The sequence below is a fragment of the Dendrobates tinctorius genome, unplaced genomic scaffold (assembly GCF_039654945.1).
Source record: "Dendrobates tinctorius isolate UK_male_01 unplaced genomic scaffold, ASM3965494v1 ptg000038l, whole genome shotgun sequence".
In the NCBI taxonomy this organism is placed as follows: domain Eukaryota; kingdom Metazoa; phylum Chordata; class Amphibia; order Anura; family Dendrobatidae; genus Dendrobates; species Dendrobates tinctorius.
The window spans coordinates 21,411,018-21,430,496 of NW_027361706.1; the positions used below are offsets into that span (position 1 = coordinate 21,411,018).

Consider the following 19,479-nt stretch of genomic DNA (forward strand, 5'->3'; position numbering starts at 1 on the left):
ACTACTAAAAAAACTCTATACAAAGACCAACACAGATAATACCGCCATATGATGACTCCTGGATACCCAACGTTTACATTAGAAACCAGCGTCCAGCGTCGCTGGTCCTAATCGCTGGGGCTGTCAATGTGACAGCTCACCAGCGATCAGCCTAACGATGTCCCAGCGATCCCATCCATGTCGGATCGTTAGTGGGATCGCTGGGACATCATTATGTGTGACGGGGCTTATTTCTGCACCTGTTTGGTACTGTGTGCCCTCTAATATTCCTCCAACTGGAGCCCTATCATTGCACTCAATGATGTCAAAAAAACGGCCCCACAGACACTGTAAGGTACCACCACAGTGAATTCCTCCACAGTACCCTCCACACGCACAGTATGATGACTCTACTGTACCCCACCCCACAATTCACCCAGAAAAGTATGATGTCCCCTACATCGTATGATCACCTTAAGGTACTGTCACACTTAGCGATGCACCAGCGATCCCGACCAGCGATATGACGCGGTCAGGATCGCTGGTGCATTGCTAATTGGTCGCTAGTGAGCTGCCACACAGGCAGATCTCACCAGCGACATCGCAGCGGTCAGGGGTCGTTACTTACCTGTCAGACAAGGTGATGAAGACGTCCTCCTGCCCGCGTCGCTCGTCGGCGCCACAGGAAGCCCAGCAGGAAGCTGACGACGAGAAACAGCCCAGGACGTTCTCGCGCGATCAGCGATAACCAGCGGGGGAGCGGTCGGAGGTAAGTATCACACATAGCGATATCGCTAGCAATATCGCTGCTACGTCACAAAAACCAGTGACGTTATAGCGATATTGCTAGCGATATCACTTAGTATGACAGGTCCTTAAATGTGACTCTCACACAATGATCACACAGTATAATGCATCGCTTTGTCCTCTTCATAATAGAATGCACCACATGCTCCCTAGAGTATAATGCACCCCATAGTCCTCGGTATAGTATAATGTACCCAATACTTCATATAGCATAATGCATTCTATAGTCCTCTGTAGAGTATAATGCACCTCATACTTCATACAGCATAATGCACTCCATAGTCCTATGTATAGAATAATACACCCCATACTTCATACAGCATAATGCATTCCATAGTCCTCTGTATACACCGTGTGCAGAATTATTAGGCAAGTTGTATTTGAGAGGATTCTTTTTATTATTGAATAACAACTATGTTCTCAATCAACCCAAAAGACTCATAGATATCAAAGCGTAATATTTTTGGAAGCTGGAGTGGTTTTTTTTGGATTTGGCTATCTTAGGCCTCTTTCACACTTCAGTTTTTTGCATCAGTTCAAATCTGCCAAAAAGGCAGACAAGCGGATCCGTTCTAAACTGATGTGAATGGATGCCACAGGAAGGAGAGAGAGAGAGAGAATGAATGAGAATATGTTTTTTGTCCGGCACCCAGAAAGAATGTCGGGTTAAATGAGTGTCTGGAGGATCCGCCAGAGAAAAAAACGTTACAAGCTCCGTTTTGAAATCTTTGAGGATGGTGACGGACAGCAACTTTTGGCGGATCCTCAAAAAAAACGGATGCAACGGACAGCAATCCGTCACAATCCGCCATTAATGCAAGTCAATGGGGAAAAAAACGGATCCTCAAAAAAAAAATTGAGGATCCGTTTTTTTCAAAACCTGGCGGATTGTGACTGATTGTAAAAAACTGAAGTGTGAAAGGGGCCTTAGGAGAATATCTGTTTGTGCAGGTAACTATTACAGTGCAGAATTATTAGGCAACTTAATAAAAGCCAAATATATACCCATCTCACTTCTTTATTTTCACCAGGTAAACCAATAGAGCAACACAAAATTTAGAAATAAACATTTCTGACATTCAAAAACAAAACAAAAAAAATTAGTGACCAATATAGCCACCTTTGTTTACAATGACACTCAAAAGCCTTCCATCCATAGATTTTGTCAGTTGCTTGATCTGTTTACGATCAGCATTGCGTGCCGCAGCCACCACAGCTTCCCAGACACTGTTCCGAGAGGTGTAATGTTTTCACTCCCTGTAGATCTCACATTTTATGAGGGACCACAGGTTCTCTTTGGGGTTCAGATCAGGTGAACAAGGGGGCCATGTCATTATTTTTTCTTCTTTTAGACCTTTACTGGCCAGCCACGCTGTGGAGTATTTGGATGCATGTGATGGAGCATTGTCCTGTGTGAAAATCATGTTTTTCTTGAACGATACTGACTTCTTCCTGTACCACTGCTTGAAGAAGGTGTCATCCAGAAACTGCCAGTAGGTCTGGGAGTTGAGCTTCACTCCATCCTCAACCCGAAAAGGTCCCACAAGTTCATCTTTGATGATACCAGCCCATACCAGTACCCCGCCTCCACCTTGCTGGCGTCTAAGTCGGAGTGGAGCTCTCTGCCCTTTACTGATCCAGCCTTGGGCCCATCCATCTGGCCAATCAAGAGTTGCTCTCATTTCATCAGTCCATAAAACCTTAGAAAAATCAGTCTTTACATATTTCTTGGCCCAGTCTTCATGTTTTATCTTATGTTTCTTGTTGAAAGGTGGTCGTTTTTCAGCCTTCCTTAGCTTGACCATGTCCCTGAGTATGGCACACCTTGAGCTTTTTGATACTCCAGTAACGTTGCAGCTCTGAAATATGGCAAAACTGGCAGCAAATAGCATCTTGGCAGCTTCACGATTGATTTTCCTCAATTCATGGGCAGTTATTTTGTGCCTTTTTTATCAACACACTTCTTGCCACCGTGTTGGATATTTGCCATGAAACACTTGATTGTTCAGTGATCACGCTTCAAAAGTTTGGCAATTTCAAGGCTGCTGCATCCCTCTGCAAGACTTCTCACAATTTTTGACTTTTCAGAGTCCATCAAATCTTTCTTCGAACCCATTTTGCCAAAGGAAAGGAAGTTGCCTAATAATTAAGCACACCTTATATAGGGTGTTGATGTCATTAGACCACACCCCTCCTCATTACAGAGATGCAAATCACCTGATTTACATAATTGGCAGTTGGCTTTCAAGCCTATACAGCTTGGAGTAGGACAACATGTATAAAAAGGATGATGTGATCAAAATACTCATTTGCCTAATAATTCTGCACCCAGTGTAGTATAATGGACCCCATACAGCATAATGCATTCCATAGTTCTATGGATAGTATAACTCACCCCATACTCTTTACAGTATAATGCACCCCAAAGATCTCTGTATTGTATAATGCATCCCATAGTCCATACAATGTATGCAAAACATGGTCCATACAGCATAATGCACCCCATAGTTTATGCAGTGCACCAATAGTCCTCTGTATAGTAAGATGTCCCCCATAGTCCTCTGTACAATATAATGCACCCCATAGTCCTCTGTATATTATAATGCTCCCCAAAGTCCACAAAGTATAATGCATCCCATAGTCTATACAACATAATGCACCCAATAATCCATATAGTATAATGTACCCCATTGTCCTCTGCATAGTATAGTGCACCCCATAGTCATCCATACAGTATAATGCACCCCATAATCCATTCAGCATATTGCACCAGATAGTCCATACAGCATGATGCACCCAATAATCCATGCAGTATAATGCAGCCTGGTGTCTTTTCTACAGTATAATTCACCACATAGTCATCCACACAATATAATGCACCCTATAGTCCATACAGTATAATGCAATTAGTCCATACTGTATAATGCATCCTACAGTTCTAAAAGCAATGTGAGAATTCCTTTTTTGCTTTTACAATTTCTCCTTGCTTGGAATTTTTTAATGTTTTCTTGTACACTATGTGGTGAAATGAATGGTGTCATTCAAAAGTACAACTTCTCCCCCCAATAAAGAAGCAGTCATATGGCTATGTGGACAGAAAAATAAAAAAGTTGTGAGTTTTGGATAAGTAGAGGAAGAAACAAAGACACAAAAATGAAAATTGACCTTGTCATTAAGGGGCTTAAATAATGACTTTACAGGGAGCTAGAAAGCAGATGACAATTACTCTCTTCCATTGGACGATCTAGTGAACATGTTACACATCACACTTCTCTCATCACATGACTTTAGTATCATCATTATTACATGGGGCTTTCACTGCTGCCATTTCCCAAACATCAGTTAATAAATGGAATAACATGACAACTTCCCCAAAAAACACTCATTGGAATAAAGAGGAAAACTACAAAGATAGAGATAAAAGTCATACACTGCATCTCCTTATAACATTACTAGAATGCGCTGTCCCTTTAAATATAGCGCCGCATGCATCATGTGTCTCATCCATCAACCAATCACATTGCAAGATTTGAATTCAAAGAAAGAAAAAAAACGTCAGTTGGTGCCAGTCTGCGATTGCTCTATTAGAGAAGAGACCGGCTCCTTATTGATTCCTAGAAGCGACACTTTGCATTGATACCCGGATCGTTACCTGCTGATTGGGAGAGACAGCCGCCACCGGCCGCTCTACAGAGGTGAGAATCATTGTGTGAGGAGTAAACTGCCGACTTATCTCATCCCGGATACTGACAGTTGGGATCTATACTGGAAGCAACACATAGAAAAAAGGAAATGATTTCACCATAAAGACCCAAATATAGATAACGGGGTGATAACGGATAAATGGGATAAAATATGGGGATTCTGAGAAAATATTTACAATGTGGATAATGATGTGTAAAGATTAATCTGAAAAATACGGGGCCACATATTTCTCCTAGAAATTCCCAGATCCAATATTTAGAAGTGCATGGCCATTATTAGCCTGTATATAATAGTTATATAATACATATAGTGGAGATATGAAGAATATGTTACTGGCTCATCAGTTACTATACAGGGAGGTAGCGGATATATGCAGAGGTTTATATGGCGGGTCACAGTGCGGTCAGTATAGTGTAGATATGTGTAGTCTTCTCTTACCATAGGACATAAAATCAATCTGGTTAGACATAGATGACCGATTATATATATATATATATATTTTTTTTTTGAAGCACCACTCCAGTGGTTCTCTTTCTCGTTAGTGCACCGCAGGAGTGGTGCCTTATATGTGATTCTCCGGGCCCCTGCCTCATCCTCATCTGTCGCTACTTTAATCCTTTTCCAGTGTTGCTTCTATCAGTCTCTGGTGAAAAGTGACCTACCATCAGCGCCAGTGTTTCATGCAGCGGCGCAGGGGTCACTTTTCAATACATCTGTATGAGAGCCTAGTTCTGGCGCTCATAGACTTGCATTGAGATCTTGTGACGTAACTTCTCACTTGCAGCCAGTCAGAAGTTTCGGGCACAAGATGGCGCCACAGCAGCGGAGCACCGTCGGTATAACAACGTGGTCAGGCGGCTTACATTTAAAGCGCCACTCCAGCTGTACAAACAAAACAAAACACTGGAGTGGCGCTTTAAGTAGAAAATAGGGTTTGCTTTGTTTACTAGCTACAGCGCCACTTCTGTCAGTGGGTCATGTTGGGTATTACAACTAAATACCAATCAAGTCAATAAAGCTGCAATACTGGAACACATGTAATGCAGGCCGTGGTAGTTACGTTTTTGGTTACACATTAGGTTGATAGCATTACTCTACTAGAGATCCTATAGAAAGCGCCATCCTCTGCATACTCAGGTTTTCCTTTTTCTGTATGGTAGTTTCCAGGAAGAAGAGTAAAAATGGCCATGAGGAAGCAGAAGAGAGAACTGATCGCCCAGTATGAAGAGGAGTGGTAAGTAGATGAGGTTCCATCACTGCGGTCATCACAATCCATACACTTACACCGGAAAGTCCATAGTGACCATTACACACCACCACTACACATATTTATCCCATGTACAGCTCCAAACTAATGTCAGATCCCCATGAGGAGAACACCCATCAGGATGTGAGTTATGTGTAGCCGCAGTACGGCCATGAGCGTGAGAACTAATAATATAATATCTACCTCTTCTATTACAGCTCACGGTCTGCCGCCCAGGAAGAGGCCAAGAGGAGGAAGACAGAAGAGGACATCCCCCAGCCAGAAGAGCGGGCAGCTTTCACCGCACTCCTTGGTAAGACTCATTGCACCTTCCAAGGTTTCCAGACCCAAAGTGTTAGATTAATATAAAATACATGTCATATAATCTATTTTATGTGTATTATGGTGGAGAAACATGTAGGGAAGTGTTCTCCCTCCTCCTCTTATAGTCACACCTAGTATGATACAGACACTATGTGGTGAGCAGTGTCGGGGCTTTGGTGTCTCCTCAATACTGATGGCATGTCTTTAGGACAATTCTTCAGTATCTGATCAGTGGGTGTCAGGCGCCAAATCTCCACCAATCTGACACTGATGAGCGATCCTGAGGATAATCCATCATTGATGAGGAGCCCTACAACCCCATTAATTTAGAATTAATAGCATTAAACAGGATTTCATTACAAAGTTCACAGTGAAATAATTCTATTTCCTCATTTTTGTAGAATAATAATAATCTTTATTTTTATATAGCACTAACATATTCTGCAGCGCTTTACAGTTTGCACACATTTTCATCACTGTCCCCGATGGGGCTCACAATCTAAATTCCCTATCAGTATGTCTTTGGAGTGTGGGAAGAAACCCACGCAAACACGGGGAGAACATACAAACTCCTTGCAGATGTTGTCCTTGGTGGGATTTGAACCCAGGACTCCAGCGCTGCAAGGCTGCAGTGCTAACCACTGAGCCACCGTGCTGCCCTCGAAGAAGAAGAATACATCAGATGTTTTCTAGCCAGGGACAGCTGTCTTAAGATTTCGGACAAGGTATTATTGTAGTGAAGGATAAGAAATTATCCAGATCTGAGAAGATGTGCTGTGTTATATATCCCTCTAACTCGGCTTCTCCTCCCTCCAGTATCTCCTCGCCATGGTCGTCGCTTACTTCAGGAGAGCAGGACTGCCATCTTCAGAATATGGAACCTTCTTCTTTCCAGCTCTGTGAGTCTCTTTTATTATTACACATTCACGTCTATAAATAACATTGTTTTATTTTATTGTAAAACCAAAATCTCTTTTCGGCCACTCGGCTAAATACATGATAATGGCATTTGTTGTTGTTGTCTGTATTTTCTTCTGAAGTGGATTGTAATTTATCTGGTTTCATTTCTCTTCCCTCCAAGGTTTTTAGCCAACCAGTTTGAGCAAGAAGAGGTGCGATATCGACATGAGATCTACCGCTGGGCCCTTGGACGGAAGTGGAGGATGAAGAAGGACCGACTGCTACAATGCCCTAATGTTCTGCTCACCAGGATGGGATTCCGGGCTTGGGTGGATCGGGACACGTGTGATCTGGTGAGCAATAGAAACAATAATAATATAAAGCTGATCTGTAAATAGAGATCACAATATAAACAGTATGCTTAAATAAATTCCTTAGACCTGATGAGGCGCTTGTACTTACTTTGTAAAGCCACGTCAAAATGGTCATATAATCCTGATATTAGGCAGAGCATTTTATGACTGCAGCCATAGCTGGACTCATGACATGCTTGCTTTAATGTCAAGCAAGAAAACTTTAATAAGTGATTATAAAGTCATTCTGCCATGGATTTCAGTCATCACACCAGTATCATCAGGTCTAAAATATATGCAAATTGGATTATGATTAATGGTGACATATGCCCTTTACACTCTGATTATAATCACTTATTTTATTCTAGATCATGGCAGAAGACCCTGACCACTGGGCATGGAAGAGAGAGAGGAATATCCACTGATGCCTGGAAACAGAGCTGCAGGACCTACAAGGAGAAGAACATGGCTGGAGGAGAAATGTGGCTGACGGTCCTAGAAGAACAGATAGAAGATGTGACGGATGAAGAACTGGAGAAAGTAGAGAAGTATGCTGGTATGGTGTACAGGGGATATAGACTAGATTCCTTGATAGGGCGTTGATCCAGGGATCTAGTCTGATTGCCGTATGTGGAGTCAGGAAGGAATTTTTTTCCCCAATGTGGCGCTGTTTGCCGCATGGGTTTTTTTTGCCTTCCTCTGGATCAACATGTTAGGCTATAGGTTGAACTAGATGGACTTAAAGTCTCCCTTCAACCTTAAATACTATGTTACTATGTTACTATGCTGAATAGTCACACACAGAAAAAGCCCACCCCACTGTACATAGGCAACATACAGACACCCCATATACTGTACTCATAGACACACTATATACTTTACACATAATTGTTATTTTATCACACGTGTATTTTATAGTAGTGACCTCCCTTAGTATGCCCAGAGGAAGGGCAGTAGTACAGCAGCCATGGTTTCCCTACAGGTCTCCACCACTGGGGTTTTTCCTGTCCTGAGTGTTGCTGTATGCTCTTTGTGAGTGATGGAAGGTAACCAGCATATAATAAATAATAATAATATAGTTTAATATAATAAATCCAACAATGTAGACCAGCTCACTCCTGTGAACCACCTGGAACCTCAGCTGACCTGGTTAACTCCGTTGTGCCCGGATCTGGATGTAGGAGTCCATCCATACAAATGTGAACAACGACAAAGCAAAGTCCAGCAATAACGTGAGCGTCCTATCTGCACGAATTTCCTGCGTTATTGCTGTTTTGAACTGCTTGGACCATTGCATTTTAATGGATTTATGAATAAAAAGAAAAAAAAAAGTTTAATATAATAAATATATAATATAATAAATATATAATATAAATATAAAATGTTAAATATATAATAAATAATAATATAGTATAATATATAATATAATTTAATATAATATAATAAATATATATTATAATATAATAAATATATAATGCATAAATATAACCAGCATATAAGAAATAATAATAATAATATAGTTTAATATAATAAATATAAATATGAATATAAAATGTTAAATCTATAATAAATAATAATATAATATAATATAATAAGCATATATGTTAAATATATAATAAATAATATAATTTAATATAATAAATATATAATATAATATAATAAATATATAATGCATAAATATAATATAATAAATAACATATAATAAAGCGTATAATAAACTTCCCACTATTTAAACTTTCCATGATGTGTCTGAGTCTTTATTTTATACTTTTATGCGTGGACAGGACCGCCATCAGAGCATTACTGCCCTCACTGTTGTGAGGGACCCAGTGAGCAGAAGCACAAGAGGGGGGGCTTGGACTTTAGTATTATACCATAGCATTATAAAATGCAGCATTTAAATAAAAAACATAATTAAAGTGCACATGTGCAAATAATATAAACAACTGCATATACAAAAGTTCATGAACAACACTATTATTACTGTATCAAACAATAATATGCAGTTTAAGATGAAGTGTTCATAAGTGTTCATCCTGACACCAGAGGGGTCCTCATATGATGATGGTTTAGGTGGATTTGAGTTGTTTAGGGTCGTAGACCCCACACTCACTAATAAATCCCCAATTCTGACCTTATCAAGGCAGCAGCTGTCCCTACACTATCTCAATCCGGAGCTGAATGTGGCGAGCAGGGCAGTATCCGGTCTCTTATACCCTGATGATGCTGTGCGACCAGCCAATCACTGCACGACCACAACAAAGATGGTTGCGGCATTTCATTTATTTTTTTTTCTGGGTGTAGCTGGGCCCAGATGACTCTGTAAACTGTTGCCTCTGTTCACATGGTATGCATCTTTTAGCACTGGTTTGCCCGCCTGATCTAATAGTATGGGCGACACTAATAGGTTCAGCCGGACGCTTTGCATTTTCTGTGTGAACACTGCCCCATACAGATTCTATTTTTTGTGCATTATTATACCAAGCAGCCATGTCCTGATTGGAGGCTGGCTGCCTCATCAGGTATTTTTGCACCTGTGCCATCTCAATGGGTTCGCTGCACCTTGTTTAGTGCATTTGTTCTGTGGCCTTAGCAGGTAAGCATCTCTGCCTGCATTTTGGTGTTTTTTTGAGGCATTGCATTGCCTGGCAGACAATCCCTGCATCGTGATTGGTTCTGTAAAGTCCGCCAAAAATGCTGGGTGGAGACCTGAGTTCCCTCCGAGTAATCCTAGAAATGCTCGGTGCTCACCGAGTACACCGAGTACAGTGATACTCGGGTGAGTACCGAGTAGTGGCGAACACGTTCGCTCATCACTACTCTGAACCATAGATTTGGCCAAAGGTTCACCTTCCAACAAGACAATGACCCTAAGCACACAGCTAAAATAACAAAGGAGTGGCTTCAGAACTACTCTGTGACCATTCCTGACTGGCCCAGCCAGAGCCCTGACCTAAACCCAATTGAGCATCTCTGGAGAGACCTGAAAATGGCTGTCCACCAAAGTTCACCATCCAACCTGACGGAACTGGAGAGGATCTGCAAGGAAGAATGGCAGAGGATCCCCAAATCCAGGTGTGAAAAACTTGTTGCATGATTCCCAAAAAGACTCATGGCTGTACTAGCTCAATAGGGTGCTTCTATTCAATACTAAGCAAAGGGTCTGAATACTTATGACCATGTGATATTTCAGTTTCTTTTTTGATAAATGTGCAAAAATTCCTACATTTCTGTTTTTTTCAGTCAAGATGGGGTGCAGAGTGTACATTAATGAGAAAAAAATACTTTTTAGAATTTACCAAATGGCTGAAATGAAACAAAGAATGAAAAATTTAAAGGGGTCTGAATACTTTCTGTACACACTGTATATCTAACTATTCTTTGTGTATTTACTGTATGTAATCCATCCCTTATATCCTGTCGGCTCCTGCTGTGATTTCACACTATGTGGCTGCTGAATTTACAGCTTTTATTCTATCTATCTATCTATCTATCTATCTATCTATCTATCTATCTATCATGTAAACACATATATACATACACTTTATATATATGTGTCACTGACATCTATATATCTATGTATTGTATGTGTATAACTTATTCTATCTATTTTATTCTAACCTGTCACGCTGTGATTATACTGTATGCAGCACACAAATTGCTGGCTTTTTATCTATCTATCTATCTATCTATCTATCTATCTTTCATCTACGTTAACACCTTTCTGACATCAGAAGTACTATCCCGTCCACGGTACCCGGGACCGTATGACCGGGGACAGGATAGTACGTCTAAGGCCTGTTTCACACTTGCTTTTTTTTGCAGCGCGTTTTTCCCGCAAAAAAACGCATTGAAAAACGCATACAAAAGCATACAACTGCTGCGTTTTTTTCAAGCATTTTTATGAGCATGCATGAAAAAAACGCAGCGTTTTTATGCGTTTTTAGTGCGTTTTTACCGCGTTTGCGTTTTTTTCCAACATTAGGTGGCCCCTCACACTAACCCAAACCATGACTTTACTAACCCTAACCCTGACCCTAACCCTAACCCTAACCCTGACCCTAACCCTAACCCTTAACCAAACCATACTTAACCCTAACCCTGACCCTAACCCTTAACCAAACCATACTTAACCTTAACCCTGACCCTAACCCTAACCCTAACCCTGACCCTAACCCTTAACCAAACCATACTTAACCCTAACCCTGACCCTAACCCTGACCCTAACCCTTAACCAAACCATACTTAACCCTAACCCTGACCCTAACCCTAACCCTAACCCTGACCCTAACCCTAACCCTAACCCTGACCCTAACCCTTAACCAAACCATACTTAACCCTAACCCTGACCCTAACCCTTAACCAAACCATACTTAACCTTAACCCTAACCCTAACCCTGACCCTAACCCTAACCCTAACCCTGACCCTAACCCTTAACCAAACCATACTTAACCCTAACCCTGACCCTAACCCTGACCCTAACCCTAACCCTAACCCTAACCCTGACCCTAACCCTTAACCAAACCATACTTAACCCTAACCCTGACCCTAACCCTAACCCTAACCCTGACCCTAACCCTTAACCAAACCATACTTAACCCTAACCCTGACACTAACCCTAACCCTAACCCTGACCCTAACCCTAACCCTAAACCCCCTTAACTAACCCTAACTTTACCCAAACCCCTAAATTCCATTGTCTAAACTAATGGTAAAAAAAAAAACGCATGTGCAAAAAAACGCATACATAAGCATGCCAATGCGCACATATGCTCACCATAGACTTATAATGGGTGTCTTGCTGTAAAAAAACGCATTGCGCGCGCATGCGTTTTTTTGAGGCAAATCGGACGCACAAAAAATGCACCAAGTTGCATTTTGTGCGCCCGAGCGCATACCGCAAAAAAACGCATGCGCGGTAAAACGCGTACAAACACATGTGTATGCGCACATAAGTGCATCCCATGCAAAGTATAGGAAAAAAAAACACATGCGCTATTTAGCGCTAAATTACCGCGAAAAAAAACGCAAATGTGAAACCAGCCTAAGATATCAACAGCTCCCCTGGGGCGGTCACAGACCGCCTCCGGCACATTAACCCCTGGTACACTGCGATCAAACATGATCTCAGTGTACCGGGGGATTAGGGAAGAATCAAGCAGGGAGGGGGAGCGCAATGTGCTGCGCTACTCTGAGGGTCTCCTTCCCTGCAGGCCCCTGGATCCAAGATGGCCACGGGGGCCTTGGGGGGGCTGCAGGGAGGCGGCTTCCTCAGTGCCTGCAGAGAGTAGGCGCTGAGAAAGCCTGCTGCAGTGCCTATGTCAGATCACTGATCTGACACTGCACTGCAAAGTAATAATAAAGTAAAAAAAAAAACACGTGTAAGAATAATTTATAAAAAAAATCCCTAAATAAATTATAAAAAAAAATTATTCACTAATAAATTCATTTTTTGGAAATAAAAAAACAAACAATAAAAGTACATATATTTAGTATTGCTGCGTCGATATCGACCCACCCTATAAAACTGTCCCACTAGTTAACCCCTTTAGTGAACCCCTTAAAAAATAAAAATAAAAAACAATGCTTTATTATCATACAGCCGAACAAAAAGTGCAATAATGCACAATAAAAAAAGTATATAAACATCCATGGTACCGCTGAAAACGTCATCTTGTCCTGCAAAAAACGAGCTGCCAGACAGTGTCATCAGCGAAAAAATAAAAACGTTATAGCTCGCAGAATAAAGCGATGCAAAAATAATTATTTTTTATATAACATTGTTTTTATTGCATAAAAGTGCCAAAGCATAAAAAACGACCTAAATGAGGTATCGCTGTAACCGTACTGACCCAAACAATAAAACCGCATTATTAATTTTACCACACGTGGAACGGTGTAAACGCACCTCCCAAAAGAATTTCATGAAATGCTGTTTTTTTGTACATTCTGCATCCCAAAAATCGCAACAAAAAGCAATAAAAAATGTCACGTGCCCAAAAATGGTACCAATAAACATGTCAACTCATCCCGCAAAAAATAAGACCTCACATGACTCGGTGGGTCAAAATATGGAAAAATTATAGCTCTCAAAATGTGGTGATGCAAAAATTATTTTTACAATAAAAAGCGTCTTTTAGCGTGCGACAGCTGCCAAATATAAAAACCCGCCATAAATAGTAAATCAAACCCCCCGTTATCACCCCCTTAGTTAGGGCAAAATAATAATATTAAAAAAAATTATTTATTTCCATTTTCCCATTAGGGTTAGGGCTAGGTCAAGGGTTAGAGTTAGTTCTAGGGTTAGGATTAGGGCTAGGGTTAGGGCTGAGATTAGGGTTAGGGGTGTGTTGGGGTTAGGGTTGGAGTTAGAATTGGGGTTTTCCACTGTTTAGGCACATCAGGGGCTCTCCAAACGCAACATGGCGTCTGATCTCAATTCCAGCCAATTCTGCGTTGAAAAAGTAAAACGGTGCTCCTTCACTTCCAAGCTCTGCCATGCGCCCAAACAGTGGTTTACCCCCCACATATGGGATATCACCCTACTCAGGACAAATTGTACAACAACTTTTAGGGTCCAATTTCTCCTGTTACCCTTGGGAAAATAAAAAATTGGGGGCAAAAATATCATTTTTGTGGAAAAAAAACATGATTTTTTTATTTTTATGGCTCTACGTTATAAACTTCTCTGAAGCACTTGGGGGTTCAAAGTGCTCACCACACATCTAGATAAGTTCCTTGGGGGCTCTAGTTTCCAAAATGGTGTCATTTGTGGGGGATTTCCACTGTTTAGGTACATCAGGGGCTTTCCAAACGCAGCATGGCGTCCGATATCAATTCCAGCCAAAAAAGTCAAATGGCGCTGCTTCCCTTCAGAGCTCTGCCATGCGCCCAGATAGTAGTTTGGGTATCAGCATACTCAGGACAAATTGCACAATAACTTTTGGTGTCCTGCTACCCTTAGGAAAATAAAAGTTGGGGGTGAAAAGGGGGCTATATGACCCCATGTACATAATGAGGCGCTGGGGGGGCTACACTGAATGTGTGGGGGATGAGAGACTGTGCTGTTAGGGACTGGGGAATCCTATACTGTAGTGTGTGCTGCACTGTATAACATGTGGTGCTGATGGGTTTTATACTGTAAGGACATGGGGATGAATTTAATGTTATACTGAGGGGTTTTAGTGTGATGGGCTGGGTTTGCTACACTGTACTCTGTGTGTGAGGAGCTTTGTGGATTTTCCCTGAACAAATGAGAAGTTTGTGGATCTGGATGACAGCATGTAGAGGCTAAAGGGATGGTCTGCACCAAAAGTTCATCCTTAGGGTATGTTTCCACAGTCAGTAATTGCTGCAGATTGGACGCTGCGTACAGCCACAGCATCCAAATGTTACAGCATAGTGGAGGGGATTTTATGAAATCCCATCTCCACTATGCATGCATGGCCGCATCCGGCGGCCCTGCATATACACACATGCAGTGTGTCTTTATAGACCGCAACATGTCATGTCAAGATAAATATCACCGTCCTATGTATAGGATACGGTGATTCCGCGTGGTTCAATGAACACATGCGGAATCATCGCGTGTACAAAAGCCGGCAGCGCTTTGGACGGAGCGGTCATGTGCTGCGTCCAAAGCGCTGTCAATACTGACCGTGCGCACATACCCTAAAAGTTTATTTCAAGTGGTTGTCTGGCCTTAAGCTACAAGTCTGCAGTCAATCCATGTGACTGCAGACTTGTGAATCCTCCCATCACGCAAACTTCACCCTGTGAGGATTCTCCGGTGCTGGGGGTGGTCGGCACATGACTGAAAGTATTTCATACATGCTGTCATATGATTGGCATACATGCAGTCACATGCCTATTACATGAGCACAGCCTCACTCAGTGCCAGTGTACTGAGCGAGGCTGGAAAAAGTGTAGTTGGAAATTTGACGGAAGTATGTAAATCACATGTTTGCAGTCATGAGTCCTCCGCTCAACTTGCATTGCACCCAATGAGAGGATTCACAAGTCTGCAGTCACATAAAGTGACTGCAGACTTGTAGTCTAAGGCTGGACAACCCTTTTAATTTAATAATTAGAATCATTTTTCTAATATATTTTAATCAAAAATCACCAAGTCACAGTAGCCAAGCCCCCTGGTAACAACCCGTTTGAGTATCCCAGCATACCCTGAGGATTCGCAAACTTAATGTCTTCAGAATGGAAGTAAAAAAGTAGAGAGGGAGCAGTAGGAAATTCATTCAAAATATTTTAGAAAAGTGATTCAAATATTACATTAAAGAGATAGACATTTATAATGAACTTCAAATTTGGTTTGAGAGCACCCCTTTCACGCCGTGGTCATTTTTCATTTTCGTTTTTTCATCCCCTTCTTCCAAGAGTCATAACTTTTTTATTTTTCTGTCCCCATAGCCATATGAAGGCTTGTTTTTTTGTGGGACGAGTTGTATTTTTGAATGGCAGCACTAAACTGTATGTGTCATTTCATGTCGGGTTTTGTATTGATTTTACAGAAGCCGGCAATTGATTTAGCGGCTATTCTGCTGTGTAGAACTCTATGAAATCTAAATATATTGTGGTGTGACAGGTGATCGCGTGGTTAATGGGAGATATGTCACATGGAGGGATGCTCCCTGCGATGTAACCCGGAGTATTTTGCCTATAGTGTACATGAGCACTAAAGATGTCATTTAGTGCACTGGGTGCGGACTGTACTCCGTTTTGCCTGAAGATATGTGTATGTTCAGGACCTGTGGTGAAGTCCTGACCATGTGACCAGCTCATGTGATCCATACCTCACCTATGGGTGTGGTTACAGGGCTATGTAATGGAGGTGTTTGGCACATGTGAGGAAGACTGTGAGGGAGTCTGTCAGAGTGTGGACAGACTTCCATGTGTCCAGGTGGGACACTACAGAGAGTGGTCTGTGTTCCAAGGAAGGAGAAGCCTTCTTGTGTCTGCGGCTGCAGATAGAGCTCTGCTATGGACATTGCCCTGGCCTGTGTGCACAGGACCTGAGGGAACACAGCCCAGCTAAGGACTGTTTATGTGCTGTCTATGGTTTATGGAGTAATAAACCCTGTGAAATTTTAAAGGAACGTGCCTCATGTTTGACTCCCGCTGCCCCTAAGCGAGTCGAATCCTTACAATTGGTGACAGACTGCGGGCAGCGATTCCCAGGAGCACTGGGTGACTCAGTAGGTATGTCTGGAGTACCGCAGTGTATGTGCAGGTCTTTTTCAGAATGTGGAATATCCTTTCCGGGTAGTAATGACGGGCCAAAGATGTGTACAGTGATGCTGCACCGGGAAGGAGCCTTTGGTCAGCTGGACTCAGAGAGTCAGGTGACTGACAGGAACGCCTCTCGTTTTCTCTCTGACCAAGAAAAACGTCAGGGTTCGCTGTAAACACGGGGTCACGGTGAACTACGCAGTAGACAGAGTAGTGTTTGAGGGGACCAAAGGTGGTGAGTGCCAAGGTAGAGGGATACCACGGGACTTAGTCTATGCCTGGGAGAGGGGCCGGGACTTTCTTTTGTTTGATGACGTTTGGTCGGACGACGTAGACGTTTCGACTGTGGGGCAAGCAGACACTGAGACAGTGACGGCTCCTGACATGGACAGGTCAGAGGTAGAACTGACCAGAGGAAGAAGTACATCTGCCCAACTTACGGACCTGACGGAAGGTGGGCTGGGAGATGAGACGATTGTGAGTAGCTCGGTCAGTGAACCGACACTACAGTGCTTCTTCTGGCTGGATGGAGAACGGGTGATGGGATTGTTAGACCCTGGGAGTCTGGTATCTGTGCTAAGAACCACACCTGGACATTCTGTGTCCCCCTGGCTCACTCTCCACATTCGCTCCCATCACAGAAGAAGAAGTCTCCAGGCTCCTCTCCTCTTCTCGTCCGACTACATGCACAACCGACCCCATTCCCTCACATCTCCTCCAGTCTCTCTCCCCAGTTGTCACAACTCACCTAACTACAATCTTTAATCTCTCCCTCTCCTCTGGCATTTTCCCCTCCTCCTTCAAACACTCTATCATTACTCCATTACTAAAGAAACCCACCCTCGACCCATCCTGCACAAACAACTACAGACCAGTCTCCAATCTCCCCTTCATCTCTAAACTCTTGGAGCGCCTGATATACTCACGCCTTACCCGTTACCTCTCCACTCACTCCCTCCTAGACCCTTCACAGTCCGGTTTCCGCCCCCTACATTCGACAGAAACTACACTCATCAAAGTGACCAATGACCTTCTGACAGCAAAACGTAATGGTGACCACTCTCTGCTCATTCTTCTCGACCTTTCTGCAGCTTTCGACACTGTTGACCATCCTCTCCTACTCTCTAGGCTCCAGTCACTAGGCATTAAGGACACTGCTCTTTCCTGGTTCTCCTCCTATCTTTCCGACCGCTCCTTCAGTGTTCTGTTTTCTGGCTCCACTTCATCTCCTCTTCCTCTCACTGTTGGGGTACCTCAGGGCTCAGTCCTTGGCCCCCTTCTCTTCTCTCTCTATACGGCCCCAATTGGACAGACCATCAGCAGATTTGGCTTTCAGTACCATCTTTATGCTGATGACACACAACTGTACACATCATCCCCTGACCTTACCTCCGCTGTACTACAGAACGCCACTGACTGTCTGTCTGCAGTCTCCAACATCATGTCTGCTCTCTATCTGAAACTCAACCTCTCCAAAACTGAACTTCTTCTGCTCCCACCATCTACTAACCTCCCTAAATCTGACATTTCCCTCTCTGTGGGTGGCACCATAATAACACCCCGACAGCAGGCACGCTGTCTGGGTGTTATGTTCGACTCCGATCTCTCCTTCACCTCCCATATACAATCTCTTGCCCGCTCATGCCGCTTACACCTAAAGAACATCTCTAGAATCCGCCCTTTTCTCACCATGGAAACAACAAAAACTCTCACTGTCGCCCTGATCCACTCCCGCCTGGACTACTGTAATGCTCTATTAATTGGCCTCCCTCTCACTCGACTCTCCCCTCTCCAGTCTATCCTTAATGCAGCAGCCAGGGTTGTCCATCTGGCTAATCGTTACTCAGACGCGTCCGCTCTTCGCCAGTCGTTACACTGGCTGCCAATTCATTACAGGGTACAATTCAAAGTACTTGTTCTCACCCACAAAGCTCTCCACAGTGCGGCACCCCCTTACATCTCCTCCCTCATTTCTGTCTATCGGCCTAACCGACCGCTGCGCTCTGCAAATGACTTTCGACTAACCTCTGCCCTAATCCGTACCTCCCACTCCCGACTCCAAGACTTCTCCCGTGCTGCGCCAATCCTCTGGAATGCTCTACCCCAAGATATTAGGATCATCCACAATTTGCATAGTTTTAGGCGCTCGCTCAAAACGCATTTGTTCAGAGCGGCCTATCACATTCAGTAATCAAAGTCATGTTATGTTTGTGTGTGTGTAGCCCATTCACTATCTCCATCTAACCCCCACCCCCTGAAGATGGCTGGACCGTCATTGTAAATACATCATTGTAAATACAAACCTATGCTTTGTATCTCCCCCACCTCATTGTAGATTGTAAGCTCCACAAGCAGGGTCGTCTTATTTCGCTTTAATTATTGTATTGTTAACGTTGTTACTTATGACTGTTGTGTTTGAAACTGTTCAACTGTAAAGCGCTGCGGAATATGTTGGCGCTATATAAATAAAGATTATTATTATTATTATTATTATTCTGTGTCCCCTGGGACGGTGACGAGAGTGAATGGCTTTGGTGGGGACGATAAAGAACTTTTGACAGCATACCTCTACATTGACATGACTGAGAGTTCCACGTACCATGTAGTGACAGTAGACCCAGACTTACAGTATACTATGGTAATAGGGCGGGACTTAGAAGCCCTGTGGGACTGGTGGACAAAAGGAGAAGTGTCTGTTGATATAATGTGTATGGGAGGTAATGGTGTGAAAAGTCCGCCTCCTAAAGTTGACAGGCCTAAGTTAAGCATGACCAGAGAGAACAGTGCGTCAGCCCTACTTACGGACATGATGTCACCTGACGGGTACCACAGGGGGACTGATAGTGGTGTGGTAATTAAAAAGAGTGCACCTAACACCCGAACAGAGAGCAACATGAGCGTTTCCCATACGGTGGGGTGTG

General features: G+C 42.9%; 1 long non-coding RNA gene across 1 annotated transcript in view; it reads right to left on the minus strand.

Annotated features, from left to right (window-relative positions):
* Positions 1–6,997: 6,997 nt before the first annotated feature.
* LOC141088369 (uncharacterized) overlaps positions 6,998–19,479 on the minus strand; it is a 51,387-nt gene continuing 38,905 nt past the window's right edge. The window contains exons 2-3 of the long non-coding RNA XR_012231931.1: positions 8,461–8,593; positions 6,998–7,311 (exon numbers count right to left, since the gene is read on the minus strand). This is a non-coding gene — a long non-coding RNA (uncharacterized lncRNA). The remainder of the gene's footprint in view (positions 7,312–8,460; positions 8,594–19,479) is intronic.